This window comes from Pseudophryne corroboree, chromosome 10 (genome assembly GCF_028390025.1).
Source record: "Pseudophryne corroboree isolate aPseCor3 chromosome 10, aPseCor3.hap2, whole genome shotgun sequence".
NCBI classification, from domain to species: Eukaryota; Metazoa; Chordata; class Amphibia; order Anura; family Myobatrachidae; genus Pseudophryne; species Pseudophryne corroboree.
In genome coordinates, this window is record NC_086453.1 from 358,928,333 (window position 1) to 358,949,261 (window position 20,929).

Below are 20,929 nucleotides of genomic sequence, written 5' to 3' on the forward strand. Positions count from 1 at the left end.
GCCGCATACATAATATACAATAAATACAGTAAATATCTCTATTTTACTTCTGTACATAACTGTACACAGGAACATGCAATCTTTCTCTAACTAACACCGGAATGTTACCCTTAAAATACCCTCCAGCTGGATACTAGACATCACCTTCTAACCTTTGTCTGACCTTTCCTATCATGCAAAGGCGAATCCCTTAGTCCTGGAACTGTTTAAACTATTTATACTCTCTGATGCGGTCTAAAGGAACTATATCTAAAATGTACGCTATTTGGGTTAAATATGCAATGTTCTAATAACCCTCTACGCGCTCACAAACTCTACCGTAAATGCGCATACCACGCTCTAAGGCACATGGCCGTGGGAAGCTCCTTTTAGCAAATTGCGGATATGCGCACGCACGGCAGACTGAGTGCACACGCAGCGGGAATGGGGTTAGTACATAGGGCATGCATTACTATATTTTTCGACTTTAACAAACCTTATAACATTTTCGATTTAAATATATTATTAAATTACTGTAGAGCTTTGATTCTTCTAAGTAACTCCCCGATTCTTCGAGACATGGGACTGTATTTTACCACATGTATGTCAGCCTTCAGCAAATTTACTGGCACAGTTTAAGTGGGGAATTCAATTGTACCCGTTATTTATTGACATGAAAAAATGGGTTTTATCCACAATTTTTGCCCATTGGGCAACTCAATTTAAGCCCTGTTTTTGTCATATGAAAACTGACCAATTTTCTTGCAAAAACAAATGTTTTAGGGATAATTTGCCAGATCTATGTATTTTCATGGGTTCGATTGTGAAAATGGGTCAGTTCTCAAGGTTTTCTCACATCAGTTTTCAGGGTTTTTCTCAGGTCAGTTCTCAGGTGAAAAAAAATGGCTTTAGGGGCTACTTGGATAATCCTCGGGGGAATAATTAGCCATGGTAAGTTACCGCAGTTAATGGAATTCAACTGTAAATTTTTCTTTTTCAAATTCAGCTGCTAATAATTTACATGGTCTGTACCATGTTACTGATGATGAAACAGAATTCCTAGGAATGGTGAAGTGAGCGCACTTGAGTTACACAGGGAGAAATAACTACTGTTTATTCCAAGTCAGTGGTTAAATATCTATGATAGCCTGGCTGAGCGAAGGCATTCAGTCACAACTTCCAAGAAAGAAAGAACCCATTTTTTTCACTGAATTCAAGCAGTGAATGAAACCCATAGGCTGCAGTGCAGACTACCTTGTACAGGGGTCAAACAATAACCATACTGTATATAAACATATTGTGAAGGCAGGCTGTTTTTGTGAATCCGTTGGACTCAGACCAACCAAAGGAGCAGATGCTTCTGAGTGCAGGAAACAAGGAGGACGAAGATAATTCCTTTTCCTTTTTTATTAATGGAAACAAAAGAGATTGTAGCTGTAGGATGTCTGAGACAAACAAGTTCTGGGTTTGTAAACTGTAGAGAATGAAGCCACTGAACTCCTCAAGAAAGAGGTTGGTGCTTGCAGAGAGAGATGGTTTGATGAAGGGGTGTGATTGAGGAACTATGACGAGGTCTGCGGGGTGACTTTAAAAACACATTAAATACACTTTAAAATGGAACCGCTGCGGCCGCGTGTGATCAAACCTTAGCCTACGTACTTTTTACACCGTTAGCATACAAAGCCCCGTACTGTGTACATACTTTGCGTACAAATGCCGCGCTGGCCGTACAAAGTACACACAGTGCGTACACACCCAAAGACACGCCGTGAGCACTCTTCAGCTGCACGTGTGACTGAAATACATTTATAACCTTAGCAGGTAAAAGAGACATGACACCAGATTGTATTTAAGATGCTTGGTTCCGAAACACCAACATATATTTGCTGAAAGGGTTTTACAATAAATAACAATACAATACAATAGAAAAATGGCTACAGTCAATGGTACATATGTTTGGTTTCGCCAGCGCCACGCGGTCCCGGTGCTCAGGTCTATCAGGCAAGATGACCCTTCAGAGAGAGAGATTACTGACCGGCTAGGCAGCTTGGCTTTTTATACAGTGGATCAAAACATAATACAATAGACACTGTGTGCTCTTCTTCCATTGGTTTGGGGGTGGGACATATCCTGTGCACCAGGGATCATTGGTCAGCTCAAGAGGTGGGTGATGGCTAAGACTTGAGATATTATTTCTGTTGTTTGCATCTGAGTTCCTGCCCCATGACCAGTTAAACCCATCACATTAATCATACATAAATCTTGTATTATTAATAAACTTAATGTTGCAATATGTGAGAATATTCTGATACCCACCAGTTTAATGCTTATGTGACTCTGAACAATATGATCCCACACATGATATGATTATCTATTTCCATCCTCAAGATATACATATCTCTCTCTCTCTCTCTCTCTCTCTCTCTCTCTCTCTCTATATATATACATATATATATATATATATATATATATATATATATATATATATATATAGAGGGCACCGGGCAAGCTGACTGTGATGTTTATTTCATGAGTGCCGAATACAAATACTATTTATATATATATATATATATATATATATATAAAATACATTTATACACACACACTCCTGCTATTACAATTTGTTAGGAAATAAATAAATATATATATATTAACAAGAGTTTAGGCTATGAGTGTTGTTACCTTAGATTTCTAAATGTCTGGTTTGTAATTTGTCAGCTATTGCTAATTGAGTTTCTCTTCAGTTAACCTAGGTTCCTGGATATTTTTTTTTTACAATAGTTTTTATTGAAGTTTATGAATAGCAGTTACTAATTCAATAAAGAACATTTAGATATCAAACAGCGTATTAGCTATCATTTCTATAAAGAAGTCAGGTAGACATGGATGTAGAGAAAAGACAAAGAAACAAATAGAGCTAAAAGGGAAAAAAAAGAAAAGAAAAAAAAGGGGGAAGGGGAGAAGCCAACATGTCTATATGTATGGTAAACAATATAGTCAAGAATATTATCTTCATTGAGACACATGAACCTATAGGAAATTAGGAGATCTCCTGACCTGAGGTCTATGTGGTCAAATACATTTCTAGCTAAAATGTATGTGCATAAGGGGGGTGATATAAGATTGTCCATGGTAAGGTGTGGGATGTCAACCCAGGGGGAGTTACTTCTTCTGATATAGTCATCCCATTTCAGCCAACCAGCAATAACACGGGAGCCAGACTGGGAATATTGTTTACCTGACGTTTCAAAGACATGATGATTTTGAATTTTCTTTTTAATGGCTATAATGTCAGGTAATTTTGCTGATTTCCATAATTGGGCTATGGAGGCTTTCGAAGCTATAAGAATGTGTCCCAGTAAGTACGTATCTGAGACAACTACGTGCGGGTGGGGGTAGTGAAATAGGGCAATAAGGGGGTCCAAGGGGACAGTATATCCGAGCACATCTGAGATTAGGACAAAAACTTCATTCCACAAGGGTTATAACATTGGGCAGGACCAAAACACATGCATAATGTTCCTAATTTGTCCACACCCTCTCCAGCAGTAGGGGGAGACATCCGGCCATATCTTATGCAGCCGATCTGGGGTGAGGTATGCTCTGTGGATTAATTTAAAAAACATTTCCGAATGACCTATACAGTGTGAAATTTTAAAGCATGAGTGATAAATTCTCAACCATATCTCTTCAGTGAATACATTGGGCAGGTCAGCTTCCCATCTACTTTGGGACCCAAACGTATGGGTCTTCATTTCTGAAATTAAGTAATTATACCACCTGGAGACATTGCCTCTACTTTGTTTGGTGCGAGCAAGAAGAGGGAGCATCTTGGGAAGATATTTAATAGCTGAGGGGTTGGGGCGATATCTGGAGAGCCAGTTTCGTATTTGGAGATACTTATAGAAGTCCTGTTTCTGAATGTGGAAATGCGTTTGCAAATGGGTGAATGGGACTAACATACCCTGTGAATGAATATCCTGGAGCATCAGTAGGCCCCGGTCTGACCAGGAGCGTAGGGACAGGTTTTGGGATCGTTAGAGTTATTGTTTTTAATGAAAGCTGGGGGAAAGGGAGAGATTGCTTAGCTTCGGGTGAGAGGAGAGTATGCCAGGCAGTTAATGTGCATTGGATCGCTTTATTTTTATGAACTGACATAGGGATAGCAGGCATTGGGAGCCACAACAGATCTGCCAGGCAGAATGGAGATACTGTTGTCTGTTCGACAAGTACCCATGGTTTCACTGTATCCACGTTGACCCAATCTCTGATTTGGCTCAAAATGCACGCTTTGTGGTAGTTTTCTATGTCAGGGTAGGCTGCTCCTCCCTTGACCTTAGGGGCTGTAAGGGTGGATCTAGCTATTTTAGTTTTTTTCCCCGCCCAGATGTAGTTGGAAAGGATCTTATTAAAATCGTTACAAGTTTTCTTCGGGAGAGGACGAGGGATAGTTCTAAAAAGGTACATTAGCTTCGGTAGGAGCACCATTTTTGACGCCGCTACGCGCCCAAGCCAGGAGACATCCTGCAACATCCAGTCTTTGGTAAGTGTTCTAAATGCTGCTAGAAGTGGGTCAAAGTTACATGTCAGGAGATCTTCCTCCCTAGAGAGGTGAACTCCCAGGTATCGAAGAGATAGTGATTGCCAGGAATATTTATATTTTATGTTCAAGGAGAGGACCTCGTCTGTATTTATGTTCAGTGGGAGGGCTTCGGTTTTAGCGGTATTAAGCTTGTAGTACGACATTTTAGCATATCGATCGAGGACAGCATGTAGGTGGGGTAAGGAGGATCTCGGTTGCAAGAGACAGAGCAAAATATCATCTGCAAAGAGACTTATCTTGTGCTGTTTCCCGCCTATATGGGGACCCAAGATTAGATTATCTCTTCTAATACATTCCGCTAATGGTTCAATCGCTAGAGCGAATATTAACGGGGACAGGGGGCATCCCTGTCGGGTACCATTAGTAATTTCAAATCTCGTAGAATGGCACCCATTCGTGAATACTCTAGCTGATGGGCAGGAATATAGGGCTAATATAGAGTTAAGAAAACGACCTCTAATGCCAAACCTGTGGAGCGTATGCTGCATATAATTCCAATGGAGCCTGTCGAATGCCTTTTCGGCATCAAGTGAGAGGAGCAAGAGAGGTTGATCAGCCTGTCGGCAGTGTTCAATGATATTGATCACTCTCCTAGTGTTATCAGAAGCCTGTCTACCTACTACAAATCCAACTTGATCCGGGTCGATCAGGGCGGGTAAAAGGGGAGCAAGTCTATTTGCTATTAGTTTTGCAAAAAGTTTGACATCAACATTGAGCAAAGCTATGGGGCGATAGTTTTGGACGGAAGTGGGTGATTTGCCGGGTTTCGGGATTGTTATAATTTGGGATTCTAGCATTTCTTTCGGGAAATAGGAGCTGGTAGAGGCTTCATGAAACACATTTAATAAGGTAGGGGCAAGCAGTGTATTAAATTGCTTATAGAAGTTAGACGGGTACCCGTCTGGGCAAGGGCCTTATTAAGAGGAAGGGAGGTAATAGCAGTGTTTATTTCCTCCAGAGTCCATGGGGAGTCAATGAGTTCAGTGTCTTGTTTCGACAAAGATGGGAGGGGGAGGGTCAGGAGGAACACAGAAATTTCCAGAGGCTCAGGTTGAGGAGTATCAGGGTCATTTTATAAATTATATAATTGGCAGTAGTAGTCCGCGAACGCGTTGGCTATATCTGAGGGGTCCATAACTTTGGTGCCCTTGGAATTATATACTGCCTGTATCCGTTCCCGAGCTCTGCGTCCACGGAGTTTATGAGCAAGAAGTCTTCCCGCTCTATTGCCTAAGGAATAATATGTTTGGTTAAGCCGCTGAATGTTGCGGTGGACCTCAGCAAGCGCAAAGGAATTAACTTTGTCCCTGGCTGATAATAGCTTAGAGAAAATGGTTTTGTTTGAGGGGTCTTTTTTATGGGCCTTCTCTAGTGAGGCGACCTCCTGCTCCGCGGAGGCCAGCTGTTGGTGTGAGTCTCGTTTCAATTTAGCCGCGATTTGTATCGCTGAGCCTCGGACCACGGCTTTCAACGCACACCAGTGGGTGAACGTAGAAGTGTCTGAAGGTTGATTAGTACATAAGTACAATTCCAAAGCCGCCTGTACGGCCTGTAGGCCCTCAGGATTATTTAATAGATGGGAGCCTAATCTCCAGGGTCCCGGGGGAGCATTATATGAGAAGACATCCCAGCTCAGAAATAGAGGGGAATGGTCCGACCACGTCATTGGCAAGATGGTAATCTTGCGAATTGAGGTTAACGTTGGTCTATCTGTAATGGCCATGTCAATTCGGGAGTATGATCTATGTACATGTGAATAAAAGGTGTAATCTCGTGTCGTGGGATGTTTAACTCTCCAGGCATCATATCAGTCGTATTCAGCTAATAAAGTTTTAAAGGGCCCGGCTAACTTATGGGGTTTTAACGGATGAGGGAGTATAGGCGGGTTGGATCTATCTATGTTAGAGTCCGGGGCTTTATTAAAATCGCCCAGAAGCAAAACAGCTCCCCTGGACTTCTCCTGGAGGGTTTGAAAGAGCTTTCTACAAAAAGGAATCTGCTTGGTGTTAGGCGCGTAGCAGCAGGCAATGGTTACCTCAACTTTTTCCAGATGGCCAACCAGTATTAGGTATCTGCCATCTGGGTCTGAGTATTGGGTCGAAAGCACAAACGGGCAGTTATGGGCTATAAGAATAGCTACCCCAGCCTTCTTAACAGGGCCATTAGCCGTATAACATTGGGGGTATTTAGGGTTAGAGAAACGCGGGGGATTAGTACTTGGGAAGTGTGTCTCTTGCACGGCTGCAATATGTGCTTTTTGTTTAGTGAAATAAGTAAGGGCTAGTTTCCTCTTATGGGGGGAGTTCAGCCCCTTAGCATTAATTGAGATAACATTCACCATGGGTCAAGAAAAGGAACTGCGTAGCGTAAGCGACTCAAAGGATGTAAATAAAACATACTTGACAATAACGGTGACGTAGATTGGCTTACAAAACAGGTTCCTGGATATTGTCTTTTTGTTTGTCCTGTCTTCAGATAAGACAATGACAATCCAGTATTTATTGTCTTCGACAGATACTGGACAACTCTAGAACAATAGGGGTAACCAAAGGTATTTGCCTTCTACATAGGATTTCAAAGCTTTACGTAAATAAGGCCATCTGGTACATTGTATTTGAGTCTCTGGGTGGATAATTTATGTGCGACCCATCTTCATGCTATTAGAAGAGTGAGCAGACAGTGGGTGATTTATGCAATATATGGATTAAATATATGATATGTCTTTCTGTTTTTTCCATGCGAGTACAAATGCCTCCGTAATTACTCATTCCATGAGCTAACACGCACGACCGCGTGAGTGATCATATGCAATTTGTGAATATGTGCACGCACAGCCAAATAAGTATGCGCACAGAGGCCATCTATGTGGTGTTTGTACATGATGTGTGTACTGTTATATATTCCGACTTTGACATAATGTTACTGAAAAACTGTAAGACTGTCCACTGAATGATACAAAGATGAGACTGAGGAACTGTAAAAAATATACTTTAGATGATACAAAGACGTGACTGATGAACTGTGAAGTTGAGTTGCTGAATGATGCGAAGATGTGGCTGAGGAACTGTGAAGTTGAGTTGCTGAGTGATGCGAAGACGTAGCACTGTGAATACTGGTTGTTGGGTAATGCGAAGTCATGGATGAAGAACTGCAGGATGATGTGCAGACGTGAATGAAGAACTCTGAAGACTTGTTTGCTAGCTGAAGCGAAGACATAACTGAAGAGCTGTAAAAAATTTCAACTGCATTATGCGGAGATGTGACCGAGAGATGCAGGCTAAGGCTGGGGAATCACCACGGGAATCCTGGAGAACTTGAAGACACCGGTGGGAGAGCGATCACCCGTGATCGCGCTCTGAGTTGCTGGTGAGCATTGTGCAGTGAGAGACGGCTGACAACTCAGAGAGCAATATGGGACCAATAACTTAGAGATGCACAGAATAAACCGTGGGAGCTTAGAGCTAAGGTACAGAGAAACTACAAAAAAGCACTTGCGCAGAATGCAAAAATCCCAGCCTATTTATAGGCATCAGAGAAACAGGATTGGCAGACACTCACTCATTACACTAATTGGTGCTGCACTTAGTATCCAACATGGCTGCCCCCTATACTGCAGACACACAGGGAAGTTGTGGCCACTAGGTTCTCCCTCCAGACTCCAGGAAGCCAACCCTCCCACTGCCGATCGCACCCCATCCCCATGCGGCCACAGAGCACCACAGTTCACCGCACTGGCAGGGGATGAATCCCGGGAGCCGCAGCAGTGAGTACCCACTGTGTGACACATAGATGTGTAGTTGTACAGATGTAGCCACCTTTATCTAGAAGGCGTTTGTCCCGATCGAGCAAACGCAGTGTACCGGGGCGTAGGGAGGCGCGCCTAGTCACAGAGAGGTGTACCTAATCGCATGGAGGGAGTCAGAGCGTTTGGCGTTACCTTTACGTGTAATACCTGCGATCATCCACCATATGTTGCTTTTTACAATCACCACTGTGCATGCGTGTGGTCTCCCGTAAAATACAATACTGAAATATATAATAAGGACTACTTTACTAAGCGTCTCATTACGCTGCATACAGTAAATACTCATTATGCTGCATTATTTAATACAGTAAATACTCATTACGTTGCATTATTTAATACAGTATATACGGTACAGTCGCAAATAGTACAGCATACAGTATATGATCCATCTACAGTACTTTATGAATATGTGAGCGTCCAAGTCCCGCAGACAAAACAACATAAAACCAGTAGTGTACACTGTCGCAAATGGACGTGTTAGAAGTTCTCTATTGCCTTTTCAGATTAGGAATTTTGTACAGTATGTTAGCGTCCTAATCCCATAGCCATTACAGCATAATCAAAACCAATGGATTTATTCATCTGTCTGTGGCGAAGTGGTGAAGTGTTCCACTTCCTATACTCAGAGTCGTGGGTTCGATTCCTAAAATATGAATGCATGTTAGTTTTTTCCAGACACTTTATTGTTTTTTTTATTCACATAAACCAGGGCAAAGCTGCAGGAGCGGTACTACTGTTAAGGTTCTATGCACCGTACAGCACACATACAATTCTGTAGCAGGGCAGACTCAATAAAAATGGCTACCACCTATGACACCTTGCCCCACGGAGGCCCTAGGCTTAGGAGTAAGTAAAAGTCCAGATTTTGCAGGCTATGGGGCAATGCAGAAGGAGCGTCACAATCCCCTAGCTACAATACACAGGGGCGATAGGAATAAGCGAGGTCTATGCACATTACGGTACACCGGACTCGATCGCATAGCGCACTGGCAAAATGGCCGCTGCCCCTGAACCCCCACCAATTGGCAGGCAGTGCTCGGATATGGAGTGAGAGATGGCATAAGTTTTGCAGGCTACGAAGCAATGCTGAAGGAGAGTCACAATCACCTAACCAAAATACACAGTGGTAATAGAGATAAGCAAGGTCTATACACATTATGTTTCACCGGACTCTATCGCATAGCAAACTGACAAAACACAAGTTTTACATAAAGCAGGGCAAAGCTGCAGGATAGTTTCGACTGTCAAGGTTCTCTGCACCGTACGGTACACATACAATTCTATAGCAGGGCAGACTCAATTAAAATGGCTACAGCCTGTGACTCCTAGCTCAATGGAGGCACTCGGCTATTGAGCAAGTAACAGCACAGATTTTGCCAGCTACGGGGAAGTGCTGAAGAAGCATCAGAATCCTCTAGCTAAAATACACAGGGGCGATGGGGATAAGCGAGGTCTATGCACATAATGATACACCGGATCGCATCGCAAAGTGACAAAATGTCCAAGGCAAGTTAACCCCTGCCTTGTGGCAGCACTCATCTATGGAGCGAGCAACGGAATAGGTTTTGCAGGCTACGGGGTAATGCTAAAGGAGCGTCAGAATCCCCTAGCTAAAATACACAGGGGTGATAGGGATAAGCGAGATATATGCACATACCGATACACCGCAAAGTTCCCCATGGTTTTGATTATGCCTTTTCTTTGAACACTGTATTTTCCAATGCCTCGCCCTACCCCCATCCCACTTTCCCCTTCCCCCCTGGGATCCTGCAAAGTACATACAGTAGACAGGGAGGGAGTTCCGATCAGGTTACAAGACATGTGCAACAGTATACTACCGTATGTAGGAAAATCCCCTGCCCACTCTGATTTATGTGAAACCTGTGTGCACCCTTCCATTGAATGTATACCAAAAAATAATAATAATAAAGTGAATGTTACAGGAACACATTAAAAAAAAAGGTTGGCACTTCCTTCCCATTGGTTTTGGTTTATGCCTTAGGGGACTCGGACGCTAATACATATATTTCAAAAGCACATTATTTTCCACCGCCTCTCCCTACCCACATCGCCCTTCCCCCCTGGGAGCCTGCACAGGTCATGCAGTGGACAGGGAGGGAGTTCAGGTCAGGTACAATACACAAATGCCGACGATCTACAGTACTGTGTTGCTCAGTTATTTGCGTCGGAATACACTAATTTATTTATACCGCCGTGTATTTGTAAATAGCAGAATGAATTGATGCTGCAGATTTACTTTGATTTATGTGAAACCTGTGTGCACCCTTTCATTGAATGTATAGCAAAGAAAAATAATAATAAAGTGAATGTCACAGGAACATGTAAAAAAAAAAAGGTTGGCACTTTGGGACTCAAATCTGGGACTCTCAGCATGGGAGGTGGGATCCTTTATCGCTAGGTTGCTATGAAAGGGGAGACAATTTGCTATCAAAGGGTACCAACCCCAAGTTTCTGTGACCGCCACAAGGCTCATGGCAAGCGTCGGAACCCATGGTGGGTCTGAATTAACGGGCCCATTATAGTCTATGGGAAAATGGGTCCACTTTGCAAACTGATATATCTGGTTCTTGGTGTCCCAGAGACTCAGGTCTGGTACCATCCAAAAGATGAGACTCTTGGCTTTCAGGGTAGACCAACCTCTAGTTTATATGACATTGGAAAGGGAAACGGTGTTACGCACAGCAGTGCTAACAGGAGTATACCGGTGTGTGAACAGAGAGGGATGCGAACTCACAGACAGTATAACATAACATACACAGAAGGTGATGGAATAACTAATAAACACAAAGTGAACGGAGAAGCCCAAAGGCTCAGGAACTGGGTGTCTCCCTAGTGTCAGGAATGCTCAGATGGAATAGAGCGGACAATGAAGCGAGATGTAGTGATTTAACATGTGGAGCACCCGAAATGATGTTGCTAAGAGCAACAGAAAAAACCCCAAAGGGTTACCAACGGGTGTGGGAATAAACTCCTTGGTCAGAGATAGAAATATAGACACAAGGAGAGTATCCACAATCCTAACCCCCACTTGCAGGGCACAGGTTCAGCTTACTGCCACTAAACTGACACCTGGATGCCCTGCACAGTGAGGGAGGATTAAGCAAGCAGGTCTGAGAGTACAGCCGCAAACCTGCTGGGTTCACAGAATAGCAAAAGAACCCCAGCAGGTTAAACAACTGACTCCAGTCTTACTGCTAGGTCCGGATTGGCAGAATGAAGTACCGAATCCCAAGGCCTATTTGCAGTAAGCAACAAGTAAATACAAGGTCACACAGTACTAGCTAACTCTCTGGAACTGACTGACAAACAAAGATTCAGCAGCATTTGCCTAGCCTGAGAGGATGGTTTATATAGCAGGTGCTGTCCACGCCCCACTCAAACCTAACAGACTGTGAGCACAAAACCAGCGCCGGATTCCCTGCCGTGCACAGAGCCTGTAACCACTGCACAGTAAAATCCCGGACCGGAGTATCAGCTGCGCTCAGGTTACTTCGCTAACACTTGCCTCCCGGTTGCCATGGCGACGTGGCAACACAGAGCAGGAGATCCTAACAGTACTCCCCCTCTGACGAGGGGTCAAAGAACCCCTGCCACCGGGTTTATCGGGGAACTGCGAGAAGAAAGAGCGTATCAGTCTTGGGGCATGAAGATCACAACTGCGCACCCACGACCGCTCTTCCGGGCCATACCCCTTCCAGTGCACCAAAAATGACAGCCGACCATGAACCATCTTGGAGTCATGAACCCTTTCAACCACAAACTCCCTCTGACCCCGTATCAGAAGAGGAGAAGGTCTTCCACTGGAAGAAGGATTACTAACCGCCAGTTTTAAAAGGGAACAATGAAATGTTTTATTGATACTCAATGAACGGGGCAGATCTAACTGAAATGCCACCGGATTGATAACCCAGGTGATCTTATAAGGGCCGATGAACCGGGGACCTAACTTATGAGATGGCTGTCTCAACTTCAAATTCTTGGTGGACAACCAGACGAAGTCTCCTAATTTGAAGCTGGAGGGTCTTCTCCGCTTATCAAAAACCCTTTTGGTCACTAATGAGACAGACACAAGGGCTTTCTTCACTTTCCTCCAAATACCCCTAAGGGCCGAAACCACAGAGGAACCACCAGGCGTGGAATCCAGGGGGTCAAAAGAATTGGCCTTAGGAAGGGAGAGATCCCTGTAGCAGAGTGAGCCACGTTGTTATAGGCAAACTCCGCCATGGACAGATGAGCAACCCAGTCAGTATGACACTTGGAGACATAACACCTGAGGAACTGCTCCAAGGACTGGTTCACCCTCTCAGTCTGCCCATTAGACTGTGGATGCTAGCCTGACGACAAGCTCACAGAAATCTGGAGATCAGAACAAAATGCTCTCCAGAATTTGGCCACAAACTAGGATCCACGGTCAGAGACCACATCAAGTGGCAACCCGTGGAGGCGCACAACATGCTGCATAAATAACTCAGACAGGCGTCTGGCCGATGGCAACCCAACCAGTGGAACGAAATGCGCCATCTTTGAAAACCTGTCAACGACAACCCAAATGGCTGTCATCCCCGAGGATTTGGGCAAGTCCACCACAAAATCCATGGAAATGTGGGTCCATGGCTTAGATGGAATAGAGAGTGGATGTAATGTGCCGACAGGAATCCCTCTAAGAGTTTTATTTTGGGCACAAACGTCACATGCCCGAACCCACTGATCCACATCCCTAGCCACCGAGGGCCACCACACTGCCCTAGACAGCAACTCCCGAGTTCTGGCAATACCCGGATGCCCTGCCGACCTCTTGGCATGGAATTCCAGGAACACTCGCTGTCTTAACCTAGGAGGCACAAACAAGAGACCTACCATAAGGTCTGGAGGAGCATGCTCCTGTGCTCTAAGGACTAATGACAAGAGGTCCTGGGTAATGCCCACTTTAATACATGATGGGGACACAATGGGCAATGGCTCCTCGGTGGTCTCTTGGACTGGGGCAAAACTCTGTGAGAGCGCATCAGCCTTGATGTTTTTTGACCCAGGGCGATATGTTATCAAAAAATTAAAGCGAGCAAAAAACAAAGCCCATCGTGCCTGCTTGGCATTGAGCCGCTTCGCTGACTCTAAATATGCCCGATTCTTATGGTCGGTGAGAATTGAGACCACAAAATTAGCCCCCTCAAGCCAGTGTCTCCACACCCCGAGTGCATCCTTTATAGCCAACAATTCCCGGTTACCCACATCATAATTCATCTCGGCAGACGAATATTTACGGGAAAAGTAAGCACAGGGATGAAGGCGATTATCAGACACCCCCATCTGAGAGAGCACTGCCCCAATACCTATCTCGGAGGCATCCACCTCCACCACAAAAGGACGCTCTGGATCTGGGTGTCGCAGCACCTTGGCCGAGACAAATGCCCTTTTGAGACGGGCAAAGGCCGCTTTGGCCTCACAAGACCAGTGAGCAACATCCGCCCCTTTCTTAGTGAGTGCCAACAAGGGGGCCACTATAGATGAAAATCCAGCGATAAATCGTCTATAAAAATTCGCAAAGCCCAGAAAACGCTGAAGCGCCTTCAAACTGTGGGCTGCACCCAATCCAGGACTGCCTGTACCTTAGAACCCTCCATTTGGAAACCTTCTGAGGAGATAATATACCCTAGAAATGCGATTTGCTGGACTTCAAATTCGCACTTCTCCAGCTTCGCCCCAAGCTGGTGGTCTCTGAGTTTCTGGAGGACTAAGCGTACATGCTTCCGATGTTCCTCCAGGGAATGGGAGAAGATTAGGATGTCATCTAGATAAACAACTAAGAATCTATCCAAATATTCCCTGAGCACATCGTTCATGAATTCCTGGAAGACTGCCGGGGCATTAGAGAGCCCAAAAGGCATAACCAAATATTCATAATGCCCTGAGTGGGTATTAAAGGCAGTCTTCCATTCATCCCCCTCTCTTATTCGGATTAGATTGTAAGCACCGCGTAGGTCAATCTTAGAAAAAATGGTGGCAGTACGAAGCTGGTCAAACAAATCCGAAATGAGAGGCAGTGGGTACGAGTTTTTAATCGTGATACGGTTCAATTCCCTGAAGTCGATGCAGGGTCGCAACGAACCATCCTTTTTACCCACGAAGAAGAACCCCGACCCAACTGGGGACTGTGAGGGTCTGATAAATCCCTTAGCCAAGTTCTCCTGAATGTACTCTGCCATAGCCTGAGTCTCAGGACGTGACAGGGAGTACAACCTGCTCTTGGGAAGCTTAGCATCCGGTAACAAATCAATGGCACAGTCATAGGGGCGATGGGGAGGTAGTACCTCCGCAACTTTTTTGGAGAACACATCCGCAAAATCTGCATAACATCCTGGCAATCCTGGCAAACTTAGCTGCGAGAGCCTGACTGGAAGGCTCAAGCAACTCCTGAAACAATCACTACCCCAACTAAGAATCTCCCCAGAGGCCCAGTCAAATTGAGGGTTATGGGCCCTTAACCAGGGTAACCCCAAAACCAATGGGCCAAAAGAACAGACAGTCATATAGAAAGACAATTTTTCAGAGTGTGTGGCTCCAATAAGCAAAGGAATTTGGCTGGTGCAGGAGGTAATTGTACCCTGGGACAATGGTTCCCCGTTTAACCCACAGATCTCAATCTCCGATGCCAAAGGTACTGAGGGAACAGAGTATTCCAGGGCGAATTGACGGTCCATAAAAACCCCATCGGCCCCACTGTCAACAAAGGCCTCAGTCTTGACAGTTTGGCCGAGGATCTCCAAAGTCACCGGTATGAGAAAAGTATTTTTGGGAAATTCTGACTTCTGGCCTGACAGGATATTTCCCATCACCCTCAGGCCCTGAAGTTTTCCGGCTTTTCTGGGCATGATACTACAACATGACCTTTATTCCCACAGTACAAACACAAACCCTGCTGTCTCCTCCGTGTCTTCTCACGCGAGGAGAGGCGGGTAGCCCCAATCTGCATAGGCTCTTCGGAATATTCCTCAGAGTCTGAGGTTACCTTGGGAAAAAAGGAAACTACGGTCTCCCTTTCAAGCCTATGCTCTCTCAGCCGTCTATCCACCCGGATGGATAATTGCATGAGCTTATCTAAGCTATCACGCGAGGGATATTGTACCAGTTGGTCCTTTATCTGGTCAGAAAGGCCCCTTCGGTACTGGTTTCTCAGAGCTGGGTCATTCCACTGGGTATCATGAGCCAACCTCCGAAACTCCGTACTATAAACCTCAGCTGGCCGGCCCCCTTGCTTAAGGACCGTAATCTGAGGCTCGGCTGAAGCCATCTTGTCAGAGTCATCATACAAAATGCCCAGTGCCATAAAAAAAAGCATCAACACTTTTAAGCGATGTACAGTCAGGCTGCAACCCATATGCCCAGACATGTGGGTCTCCTTGTAGCAAGGAAATCACCATGCCCACCCGCTGAATCTCCGACCCAGAAGACTGGGGCCTAAGCCTGAAATATAGCTTACAGCTATCCTTGAAACAAAAGAACTGCGAACGATCTCCAGAAAAACGATCCGGGAGATTTTCTTTCAGCTCCTTAACCCCTGAACTTGCCGCTGTTGCTGCGGGGGCTCTGCTAGCGGCCTGCAGAGTGTTCATTTTAATGGACATCTCATTAAATTGTCGATCTGATGGACCACCTGTTGCAAAGTATTTTGAGGGGTATGCTCCATATTCCCACAAAATTTCAACAGGAGAAAGGGCTGCTGAATATGTTACGCACACCAGTGCTAACAGGAGTATACCGGTGTATGAACATAGAGTGATGCGAAGCAAACAAACTCAAAGACAGTATAACATAACATACACAGAAGGTGATGGAATAACTAATAAACACAAAGTGATTGGAGTAGCCTAAAGACTCAGGAACTGGGTGTCTCCCTAGTGTCAGGAATGCTCAGATGGAATAGAGCGGACAATGAAGCGAGATGTAGTGATTTAACATGTGGAGCACCCGAAATGATGTTGCTAAGAGCAACAGAAAAAACCCCAAAGGGTTACCAACGGGTGTGGGAATAAACTCCTTGGTCAGAGATAGAAATATAGACACAAGGAGAGTATCCACAATCCTAACCCCCACTTGCAGGGCACAGGTTCAGCTTACTGCCACTAAACTGACACCTGGACGCCCTGCACAGTGAGGGAGGATTAAGCAAGCAGGTCTCAGAGTACAGCCGCAAACCTGCTGGGTTCACAGAATAGCAAAAGAACCCCAGCAGGTTAAACAACTGACTCCAGTCTTACTGCTATGTCCGGATTGGCAGAATGAAGTACCGAATCCCAAGGCCTATTTGCAGTAAGCAACAAGTAAATACAAGGTCACACAGTACTAGCTAACTCTCTGGAACTGACTATCAAACAAAGATTCAGCAGCATTTGCCTAGCCTGAGAGGATGGTTTATATAGCAGGTGGAGCCCCACTCAGACCTCACAGACTGTGAGCACAAAACCAGCGCCGGATTCCCTGCCCTGCACAGAGCCTGTAACCACTGCACAGTAAAAACCCGGACCGGAGTATCAGTTGCGCTCGGGTTACTTCGCTAACACTTGCCTCCCGGTTGCCATGGCGACGTGGCAGCACAGAGCAAGAGATCCTAACAAATGGGAAGCAACCGTGTATCGGGTCCCATCCAGTTGTCCGCCCAGCTTGCACAGGATGCAGTGTATCTGGCTAGATAGGAAATACTGTACAGAAATGCTAAGCATGGTAATTTGACATCCAGGAACATAGGGAGGAGTTTTCTCTCTCTCCATTATACTTAGAAAAATTACACTTGCCACTGTACATTACAAGCTGTTCATGCTAATTAGTACACTAGTAGAACATACTGTTCAGAGATACTAAGTACAGTGATTTGGCATCTACGAAGTTAGGGAGGAGCTTTAATCTCTCTCCATTGTAATCTTTCTAAGTATAATGGAGAGAGATAAAAGCTCCTCCCTAAGTTTGTGGATGCCAAATCACGGTACTTAGTATCTCTGTACAGTATGTTCTACTAGTGTGCTAATTAGCACAAACAGCTTATAACGTACAGCGGCAAATTTTATCTTTCTATGTATAATGGAGAGAGATAAAAACTCCTCAGTGTGTTCCTGGATGCCAATTCACCATCCTTAATATCTCTGTATAGTATTTTCTATTAGGGTACTAATTAGCATGAACAGCTAATTAGTACCCTAATAGAACATACTGTACAGAGATACTAAGTACGGTAATTTGGCATCCAGGAACTTAGGGAGGAGCTTTTATCTCTCTCCATTATACATAGAAAGATTAAACTTGCCGCTGTACGTTACAAGCTGTTCGTGCTAATTAGCACCCTAATAGAACATACTGTACAGAGATACTAAGTACGGTGATTTGGCATCCAGCTAAAAACTGTTCAAGCTAATTAGTACACTAGTAGAACATACTGTACAGATATACTAAGGACTGTGATTTGGCATCTAGGAACTTACAGAGGAGCTTTTATCTCTCTTCATTATACATAGAAAGATTGAACTTGCCACTGTACGTTACAAGCTGTACGTGCTAATTAGTACACTAGTAAAACATACTGTACAGAGATGCTAAGGACGGTAATTTGGCATCCAGAAACTTAGGGAGGAGCTTTTATCTCTCTACATTATACTTAGAAAGATTACAATGGAGAGAGGTTAAAGCTTCTCCCTAAGTTCCTGGATGCCAAATCACTGTACTTAGTATCTCTGTACAGTATGTTCTACTAGTGTACTAATTAGCACGAACAGCTTGTAACGTACAGTGGCAAGTGTGGAGAGAGATAACACCTCCTCCCTATGTTCCTGGATGTCAAATGACCATGCTTAGCATTTCTGTCCAGAAACCCTGCATCCTGTGCAAGCTAGGCGGACAACTGGAGGGGTCCCTATACATGGTTGCTTCCCGTTTCCCTTTCCAGTTTCACATAAACTAGTGTTTGGTCTGCCCCAAAAGGTAAGAGTCTCCTCTTTTGTATGGTACCAGTCCTGAGACTCTGGGACACCCAGAACCAGAGATATCAGTACGCAAAGTGGACCAATTTTCCCATAGATTATAATGGGCCCGTTAATTCAGACACACCATGGGTTCCGATGCTTGCCATGAGCCTTGTGGGGGGGTCACAGAAACTTAAGGGTTGGTACCCTCTGGTAGCTAATTGTCTCTCCTTCCATAACAACCTAGCAATGAAGGCTCCCACCTCCCACGCTGAGAGTCCCAGATTTGAGTCCCATAGTGCCAAACTTTTTTTTTTATATGTTCCCGTGACATTCACTTTATTATTTGTTTTCTTTGTTATACATTCAATGAAAGGGTGCACACAGGTTTCACGTAAATTAAATTAAATCTGCAGCATCGATTCATTCCGCCATATACAAATACACAGCAGTAATGAGTATAAATTAGTGTATTCCGACGCAACTAACTGAGCAACACAATACTGTAGATCATCGGCATTTGTGTATTGTATCTGACCTGAACTCCCTCCCTGTCCACTACATGACCTGTTCAGGCTCCCAGGGGAGTAGGTAATGGGGGTAGGGAGAGGCGGTGGAAAATACCGTGCTTTTGACATACAGGTATTAGCGTCCGAGTCCCCTGAGGCATAAACCAACACTAATGGGAAGGAAGTGCCAACCTTTTTTTAATGTGTTCCTGTAACATTCACTTTCTTATTATTTTTTTTTCTTTGTTATACATTCAGTGGAAGGGCTCACACAGGTTTCACATAAATCAGAGTGGGCGGGGGATTTTCCTACATACGGTAGTATACTGTTGCACATCTTGTAACCTGATCAAAACTCCATCCCTGTCTACTGCATGTACTTTGCAGGCTCCCAGGGGGGAAGGGGAAAGTGGGATGGGGGTAGGCCGAGGCAGTGGAAAATATTGTGTTAAAAAAAAGGCATATTCAAAACCATGGGGAAAATTGCAGTGTATCGTTATGTGCATAGGTCTCGCTTATCCCTATCACCCCTGTGTATTTTAGTTAGGGGATTCTGACGCTCCTTCAGCATTACCCCGTAGCCTGCAAAACCTATGACATTGCTCGCTCCATAGATGAATGCTGCCACAAGGCAGGGGTTCACATGCCTCGTACATTTTGTTACTTTGTGATGCGATGGGGTCTGGTGTATCGTTATGTGCATAGACCTCGCTTATCCCTATCTCCCCTGTGTATTTTAGCAAGGGGATTCTGACGCTCCTTCAGCATTGGCCCGTAGCCTGCAAAATCTGTGCTGTTACTTGCTCCATAGCCGAATACCTCCATGGAGCTAGGAGTCACATGCGGTAGCCATTTTAATTAAGTCTGCCCTGCTATAGAATTGTATGTGTACCGTACAGTGCATAGAACCTTGACAGTAGAAACTTTCCTGCAGCTTTGCCCTGCTTTATGTAAAACTTGTGTTTTGTCAGTTTGCTATGCGATGGAGCCCGGTGTAACGCAATGTGCATAGACCTCGCTTATCTCTATCGCCCCTGTGTATTTTGGCTAGGGGATTGTGACGTTCCTTCAGCATTGCCCTGTAGCCTGCAAAACTTATGCCATCTCTCACTCCATATCCAAGCGCTGCCTGCCACATGGTGGGGGTTCAGGGGCAGCGGCCATTTTGCAGGTGCGCTATGCGATCGAGTCCGGTGTACCATAATGTGCATAAACCTTGCTTATTCCTATCGCCCCTGTGTATTGTAGCAAAGGGATTGTGACACTCCTTCAGCATTGCCCCATAGCCTGCAAAATCTGCACTTTTACTTGTTCCATAGCCTAGGGCCTCCGTGGGGCAAGGTGTCATAGGTGGTAGCCATTTCTATTGAGTCTGCCCTGCTACAGAATTGTATGTGTGCTGTACGGTGCATAGAACCTCAACAGAACCGCTCCTGCAGCTTTGCCCTGGTTTATGTGAATAAAAAAAATAATAAAGTGTCTGGAAAAAACTAACATGCATTCGTAATTTAGGAATCGAACCTGGGACTCTGAGTATAGGAAGTGGAACACTTCACCACTTCGCCGCAGACAGATGAATAAATCCATTGGTTTTGATTATGCTGTAATGGCTGTGGGATTAGGATGCTAACATACTGTACAAAATTCCTAATCTCAAGAGGCAATAGTGAACTTATAACACGTCCATTTGCGACAGTGTACACTGCTGGTTTTATGTTGTTTTGTCTGCGAGACTTGGACGCTCACATATTCATAAAGTACTGTAGATAGATCATATACTGTATGCTGTACTATTTGCGTCTGTACCGTATATACTATATTAAATAATGCAGCGTAATGAGTATTTACTGTATTAAATAATGCAGCGTAATGAGTATTTACTGTATTCAGCGTAATGAGATGCCTTAGTAAAGTAGTCCTTATTATATATTTCAGTATTGTATTTTACAGGAGACCACACGCATGGTGATTGTAAAAAGAGACATCTGGTGGATGATCGCAGGTATTACACGTAAAGGTAATGCCAAACGCTCTTTCTGCCTCCGTGCGATTAGGTACGCCTCTC